At 38.6% G+C, this 7,928-nt stretch overlaps 1 pseudogene; it reads left to right on the top strand.

The window, feature by feature from the left end:
* The first annotated feature begins 5,118 nt into the window (after positions 1-5,118).
* Positions 5,119-5,725, top strand: LOC116529535 (annotated as a pseudogene).
* The last annotated feature ends 2,203 nt before the right edge of the window (positions 5,726-7,928 follow it).

Below are 7,928 nucleotides of genomic sequence, written 5' to 3'. Positions count from 1 at the left end.
ACCTCTATTTTTCAATCACCCAGGCTCACATCTTCAGCCACCTTTAAAGTCTTCTTCTGACTGTCACAGATATTTAATATCTGTCTTAGTTCTTCCAGGCTGATATAACAAACTACCATAGACTAGGTGGCTTATAAATGACAGACATTCAGATTTCAAAGTTCTGGAGGTTAGAAAGTCAAAGATCAAGCTTCTAGCAGATCAGCTGTCTTGTGAGAACTCACTTCCTGATTTATAGCCAATTGTCTTCTTGCTATGACCTCCTATGAAAGAAGAGGTAAAGATCTCTTTGGCACCTTTTTTATAAGGGCACTAATCCCATTCATGAGGTTTTCACCCTCAAGACCTAATTAGCTCCAAGAGGCTTCACCTCCAAATACCATCAAATTGAGAATTAGGTTTCAACGCTTGAATTTTGGGAGGACATCTTCAGTGCATGACATTATTCTCCTTTCCTCCCAACCCCCATCAAACTTATGTCATTCTCATGTCATCAACTCAAAAATCTGAGTCCAATCTCATCTGAATATCACCTAAATTAGACATGTGTGAGATTCAAGATACGATGCATTTTGAGGCCATTTTTTTTAACTTTTATTTTAAGCTCAATGGTATGAGCACAGATTTTTCACATAAACTTGTGTCATGCGAGTTTGTTGTACAGATTATTTCATCACCCAGGTATTAAGCCTAGAATCCATTAGTTATTTTTCATAATCCGCTCTCTCCTCCCACCCTCCATCCTCTGATAGGTCCCAGTGTGTGTATTCCTCTCTATGTGTCCATGTGTTCTCATCATTTAGCTCCCACTTAAAAGTGAGAACATGTGATATTTGGTTTTCTGTTACTGTATTAGTTTGCTACTGATAATGGCCTTCAGCTTCATCCATGTCCCTGCAAAGGGCATTGTCTCATTCTTTTTTATGGCTGCATAGTATTCCCCAATGTATATGTACCACACTTTCTTTACCATTGATGGCGGTTCAGGTTGGTTCCATGTCTTTACTATCACAAACAGTGCTGCAATGAATATACATGTGTATGTGTCTTTATAATATTAATAGAATAATTTGTATTCCTTTGGGTACATACTCAGGAATAGGATTGCCATCCCAAACAAGTTATGGGCTTATGTGTTTCCAAAACACAATGATGGGATAGGCACAGAACATTCTAGCAGAGAGAAGGAAAGAAGGAAAGGAGTGACTTGTCCCATGTAAGTCAAAAATCTAACAGGGCAACAACATTAAAAATTGAGAATAATCTTTTTTGACTTAATGCTCTACCCTCCAATCCCACCGTGCCAGAAGTCCCACTTTATATGCACACTGAGGTGGTGATCCTGCCACCACAGCTTTTCCAGATAGGAGTTAGACCTTCAAGGGTCTGGCAGCACTGCCCCCATCGCTTTGTCCAGCCCCCTCCCTACAGCTTAGGCAGATGACCCTGTAGCAGCTCTTTACCTGAAGCTTTGCCCCTGCAGTGGCTCTGTGCCTAGGTCCAGATGCTATCCAGGGTAGGAGTCCCTGAGCCCAGAGCATAGTTAGGAACTCCTGTCCTTTTATATCTAGATGGAGTCAGCTATATAGTTAAGCAGAAATACTATGTATGCATCAGTATCAATCCCTGGAAGAACAACATCATGCACCAATTAAGAACCCCAGGAGAGGACTCTTAACACTTGACCATTTTTTGCCAAAGTTCTTAGATCTGGCAGAAGTTTTCATATAAACACAGCTGCCAGAAATTTTGTGTAGACCCAACTGGAAGAGTATAAATCCAGTGAGACAGAACGCTTACATAGCACATCGGGCAAAGCAACTTTATTACTCACAGAAAGGCAATAAGAATCAATGGATGCCTAGGTTCCATGGTAAACGGGTTCCCCCAAGGCTCAGGAAAGCTTTCCAACACAGATGGCATCTTATTAGACAGATGTGCCCTTCTTTGTACTGCAGCTGAAAGACCCTGAAACCATTGTGCTCTGGGTGTTATATCCCAGGGGCTGCTTGGATTACTGGGCTGAAGTGTTGCACAATGTCCTCTTCTAGGAGGGATGCAAAGATAGTCCAGGATGTATTGAACTGTTCCTCCTTATCTCAGGATGTTGCATTCTCAGTATATTTTGCCCAAGAGTTGCAAGCAAGAAGGGTATAGGTTTGGCCAGCCAAGATCATCCAGATACCTGTCTTCCTGCAATGATCCCCAGGCACATGCACTGTGCACACCTGCAGAGACTACACCCATCAGAGGCACAACCAGTGTGGCCCATGTCACATCTGGACTCACCAGAGCCACAACTGGGGTGGCTGAGGAGTACAGTGCTGGAGTGAAAGGAGCAAAACCTGTAATGTGAGATGTCACTGGGAAGTGTGTCCTCAAAGTTCCAGAGGCACAGGGGTCCCTCCTTTACACTCTTCCCCTGTCTTGAACAATAATCTTACCTGCTGTTGAGATGACTAATCACTTTATCCGATGGTCATTTGGCCACATCCTGAGAGTTCTCTTCTGACCATGCTTTCTTGTTTTAATATTATAGATAGGCTAAAGATTTGCCAATCTTTAATTTCTGTTTCCATTTTGGTTAGCAATTCCATCTTTAAGCCATTTCCCCTCTTCTCACATTTTTCTATGAGCAGTCAAGAGAATCCAGTAAAAACCTTCAATACTTTGCTCAGACATGTCCTCAGCAAAATATTCAATTTCTTCACTCACAAGTTCTATTTTCACAAAACAGTAGGATGCAGACAGAATTGAGCCAAATTCTTCAGTACTTTATAACAAAGATGGCCTTTCCTTCATGATCCAAAAACCTGTTCCTCATTTCTGTCTGAGATCTCACAAGAATGGGCTTTATTCTACTAACATTCTGTTCAGGGTCACTTAGGTATTTTCTTTTTCTTTTTTCTTTTTTTCTTTTTTTGAAACGGAGTCTTATTCTGTTGCCAGGCTGGAGTGCAGTGGCTCAATCTCGGCTCACTGCAACCTCCACCTTCCAGGTTCAAGCGATTCTCCTGCCTCAGCCTCCCGAGTAACTGGGACTACAGGCACATGCCACCATGCCCAGATAATTTTTGTATTTTTAGTAGAGATGGGGTTTCGCCATGTTGGCCAGGATGATCTCAATCTTTTGACCTCATGATTCACCTGCCTCAGCCCCCAAAGTGCTGGGATACAGGGATGAGGCACCACACCCGGTCACTTATATTTTCTAAGAAGGTTTATGCTTTCTCTAAACCCCTCCTCTTCTCCTGAGTCCTCATTAGAATTGCCCCTTAACAATCTATTCATGGCAATGTAGGCTTTTTCTTTATGTGCCTTAAACTCTCCAGCCTGTATCTATTACCCAGTTCCAAAGCCAGTTCTGCATTTTTAGATACTTGTTACAGCAGCACTTACTTTCCAGCACCAAGTTCTGCTTTAGTCTATCCTGGCTGCTATAAGAAATTGTCGTAGGCTGGCTGCCTTTGAAACAATAAAACATTTCTCACAGTTCTGGAAGCGGGAAGTTCAAGATCAAAATGGAGGTGGATTTGGTATCTTAAAAGGGCTCACTTCACATTTTATAGACAGACAGCTGTCTTTTCACTGTGCATTTACATTGTAGAAAGAGAAAAGGAACCCTTTCAGGACCCTTTTATAAAGGATTTAAACCCATTCATGAGGGCTTGTCCCTCATGACTTAATCACCTCTCAAAAGTTCCACCTCCTACTGCCATTACCTTGGAGTTTACAATTTCAAAATATGTATTGAAGAGTGGGCAGGGAGGGAACACAAATATTTAATCTATAGCACTTAATAAACCATAGTTAATCTCCTTTTGATTGTCAGCCTTATTTCCTTCCTTGCTTTAGAATTAGGATTTCATTATATTTTTCTTTTTTTTTTTTTTCGAGACGGAGTTTCGCTCTTGTTACCCAGGCTGGAGTGCAATGGCACGATCTCGGCTCACCGCAACCTCCGCCTCCTGGGTTCAGGCAATTATCCTGCCTCAGCCTCCTGAGTAGCTGGGATTACAGGCACGCGCCACCATGCCCAGCTAATTTTTTTTTTTTTTTGTAGTTTTAGTAGAGACGGGGTTTCACCGTGTTGACCAGGATGGTCTCGATCTCTTGACCTCGTGATCCACCCACCTCGGCCTCCCAAAGTGCTGGGATTACAGGCGTGAGCTACCGCGCCCGGCCTGGATTTCATTATATTTTTCAATAAGCTTTTCATTTTCTTTAGTGATTTGCAATTAAAAGAAATTTGGATTAGAAATCCTAATGTTCACCATTGAACAAATATCTTTAGTTATTTTCGATTTTTCCAGCTTTCTAACAGCCTTATAGCAAATATAAAAGAAATATTTTAATGAGAAAAGTCTGTCTGCATCTTACTATTCAAATGTCTCAACTTTTTTTTTGAAGTCCCCTATCAATTCTATTTTATACACGTAACTAGTTGTACCCCTATATAAATCAGTTAACAAGATGAGATGAGATTTGGATGGGGACAGAAAGCCAAACCATATCATTTAGCTTTTTAGTTCATTTGAAAATTTCTTAGAGTATGTTCTGTGGTCATATTCCATAAATACAGAGAATCATGTGGAGGTTTTCAGTTTTCCTTAAAGAAAATTTAGTAGAACCAACCCTTAGAGATATACATTTAGTATGTCTAAGATTAAATATATGTACATATCAAATTAATAAAATTATGTAAGTATGATTAACATAAACATTTTTATGATTATAATACATATATTATCTAATTTTCAAAAGTTTCAAGTTGAGGAATAGTAAATAAATAAAGCGGAGAATGTTTTACTCATAACAAAACAATGTTTGACTCATTATTTTCTCCAAAATTGGTGGTCTGTAATTTCTTTCTTAATCAATATATTATATAACACTCATCCCCCATTGTTTCAGTTATTGCTTTACATACTAATATTTCTTATGTAAAAGTGAGTCATAGAGTCCAAAATGCCTGGCTAGGAGCATCAACTACAGGGCCTCTATGGGCAGGATTCGCTGCATAGGGGAGACAGAGCTCCCTGTCTAGTATAATGATCAGGATCTATTGAGGATAGTAATCTAGAGCTCAAGATGGGAAAAGAAGACCTTACTGAAAAAATGAAACCTGATGAAACCCCGATGTTTGACCAAAGTACTCAAAGAAGTAGCCTGGAGTCAGCATACAGCTACATTTTCTCCAGCCATTTCCCCAACACATCCTGGAGAGATTTGTTTTGAGACCTGTTTGTACTGCTGACTTAAATAGGGGTGTGTGTGTGTGTGTGCGTGTGTGTGTGTCTGTGTGGGTGTGTATGCGCGTGTGCGTGCGTGTTTTAAGATACTGGGTCAGCTGACAGAGACTGGAGTTGTGAACCCTGAATGCTTTATAAAAACTTTTGAGCATATGAAGAAATCTGGGGATTATCATGTTACAGTTGTGGAAGATGCAACTCTAGGACAGATTGCTGCTATAGCAACTCTGATAATGGAACACAGATTCATCCATTCCTGTTCTAAGAGAGGAAGAGTAGATGTTATCATTAATGATGAATGCAGAGGAAAGCAGCTGGGCAAGTTTTTATTATCAATCCTTACTTTGCTAAGCTAGAAACTGAACTGTTAAAAGATTTCCCTTGAATTTCTACCACAAACTGTTGGTTTGCATAAAAAGTTTCGATATATTGTATCTGAAGAAAACCACACAGGGTGGAGGTTTCTAAAGTAAAAATCATTTTAAGAAAAATTTTAAAGGAGCTAATGCTATAAATCTATACTCTTCCTAGAGTTAAAATAATTCATTGCTGCACCCCAGTAAACTCTATAAGTACCAGACTGAAAAAAAGCATTGCAATACTACAAGTGTAACAATATTTAGAAGATTATTTTGGGCAGGAGGGATGTGTGTGAATTTAGATTACAAATGAATATTACAAAGGGAATGATATTTAACCAAAGGAATATATTTTTACCTTGAATCTTCCATTGAATGTATTTTTATGAAGTTTGGCTTTATTTCTTGATAGTCAAGAGTATGAATAATAAGGAGTCATATGTCTGCTGTGTTGCTCATTTTTAAAAAGTGTATGTTGAATAATGCTGTTTTTTTAATCACATGTATAAAATTAAATATGTTTGTTTCAAAGAAGCATATCTCAATACACTTAGGGGTGTATCGTTTCCCACATACTAAGTGAGGTTAGATAAATTAGTTATTATTTATAAGTAAACATAGTACAGTCCACCATGTGTTGATACTAATACAAGCAGGCAAACTTGCCTGATTAATGCTTCTTTGGTAGTGATTTTTTTAAATTTTAGTCTGCAAAATTTTAGAAGCTTTTCTGAATTTTTGGTGTTTGGATAAATAATCAGAATGTGCACAGGGATGTGTGTCTTTTTAAATTTGTGGTCTCTTAAGAGACCTATTGATAGCACCTCTTCCTATGTAGATTCTCAGTCAATAGATCTTTTTCTAAGTCATAGTGGAATTACATAGTATATTAGTCTTTTCAGGTTGGTTTCTTTCATATAGTATAAAATTCATTTAAGTTTACTCCATGTGTTTTCATGACTTGATAGCTATTTTTTTTAATGGTGAGCAATATTCCATGACCAGGATATACCAAAGTGTATTTCAGGCAGAAGGGGATTTAATATAGGTTATCATTTACAAAATATTAGAATGGCCGAAGAAAGCAAAGAGGAAAGCTAATGTTACACAAAAGTCTGTAGCCACGGAAGCCTCCATTTTCACTACAGATTGCAGGAGCTGGCATTCTCAATGACACTCTTAAAGATGCTGCTGCTGCTGTTGTTTAGGAAACCATATGCCCACATACCTGTCAATGCCACTGCCAGTAGTTGAAATGGCATCTACCTTCCTCAGGCCTTCTAATCCCATGCAAGTGCTTCCCACTCACATAACATAAATTGTAACTGCAAGCAAGGTGATCAGTTCATCTTCATTTGCCAAGGAATTTTCAAGTTTTAGCAGCGAAAATCTTACATCCCTGGAAACCCAGGCAGATTAGTCCTGTTGATGTCTAATTGGCAAAGGAAATTGGTAAATGTAATTTTCAGGCTTCCAGCCTCAGAAAAACAAAGGAGAGTAAAAAAAATTTCTCTGGGGCTGAGTACCAGCAGACAGTTATCTATCATAGTTGCTTTAAAGAAAATACAGATGACTTACAACCAATATGCCACCCCTACTTAAATGTGAGCATACTCCATTTTTCAGAACTCCTGTTGTTAACTATGGTGATTGACAACTGACCATGAATGACCACTGACCATGAATAGGTCAGACTTTGAGCCTAGGATTTTTGTTAAGGTTAAGATGATTATTATCTAGCATGTATAAAAGGCTGAAGTTACTATTTATAAATACACAGTAGTAATATGTTACTATTCTACTGCTACTACTAACAGTGGCAATAGTAACTGATGAGCAAAAAGAGACTGTAAAGAAAATAATAAAATTGAGGACAAGTTTGGAAAAAGAATAACAAAAACAAATCCACTAGTTGACTTACCTAGTTTCAAAGGCCACAGTATATATTTTGTGACTTTTCTCATTCCTCCTAAAATGTAGTTCTAGACATTTCTAACACCTCCCAAAGGAGGAAGTAAACCCATTTTCCTGGTATAATTGTGGCTATGGGCTTGGCTTATTTAAAGAGCCAACAACTACCTCACTCCTATCCCTGCCCAATTGCTCTTGCTATGCTAAAAAGGCAAGAAACAATTCACTGTCAAAACACACAATAAAGCAAAGACTAAATATCATTTTAAACATTAAAGAATGTCATGCAAGTTTTTGGCAAGAGGAATTCTCTGCATGTTCACTGGGAGCAGAATCCTTGCTTGGCTATGATTTTTGCTTGCTTTCAAAAAGTTCCATAAAATGCATTTAGATTTTATGCCATTAT

The sequence above is a fragment of the Sapajus apella genome, unplaced genomic scaffold (genome assembly GCF_009761245.1).
Source record: "Sapajus apella isolate SASKATOON/1434 unplaced genomic scaffold, GSC_monkey_1.0 scaffold3, whole genome shotgun sequence".
NCBI lineage: Eukaryota > Metazoa > Chordata > Mammalia > Primates > Cebidae > Sapajus > Sapajus apella.
This window is presented reverse-complemented; position numbering and strand designations above follow the sequence as displayed.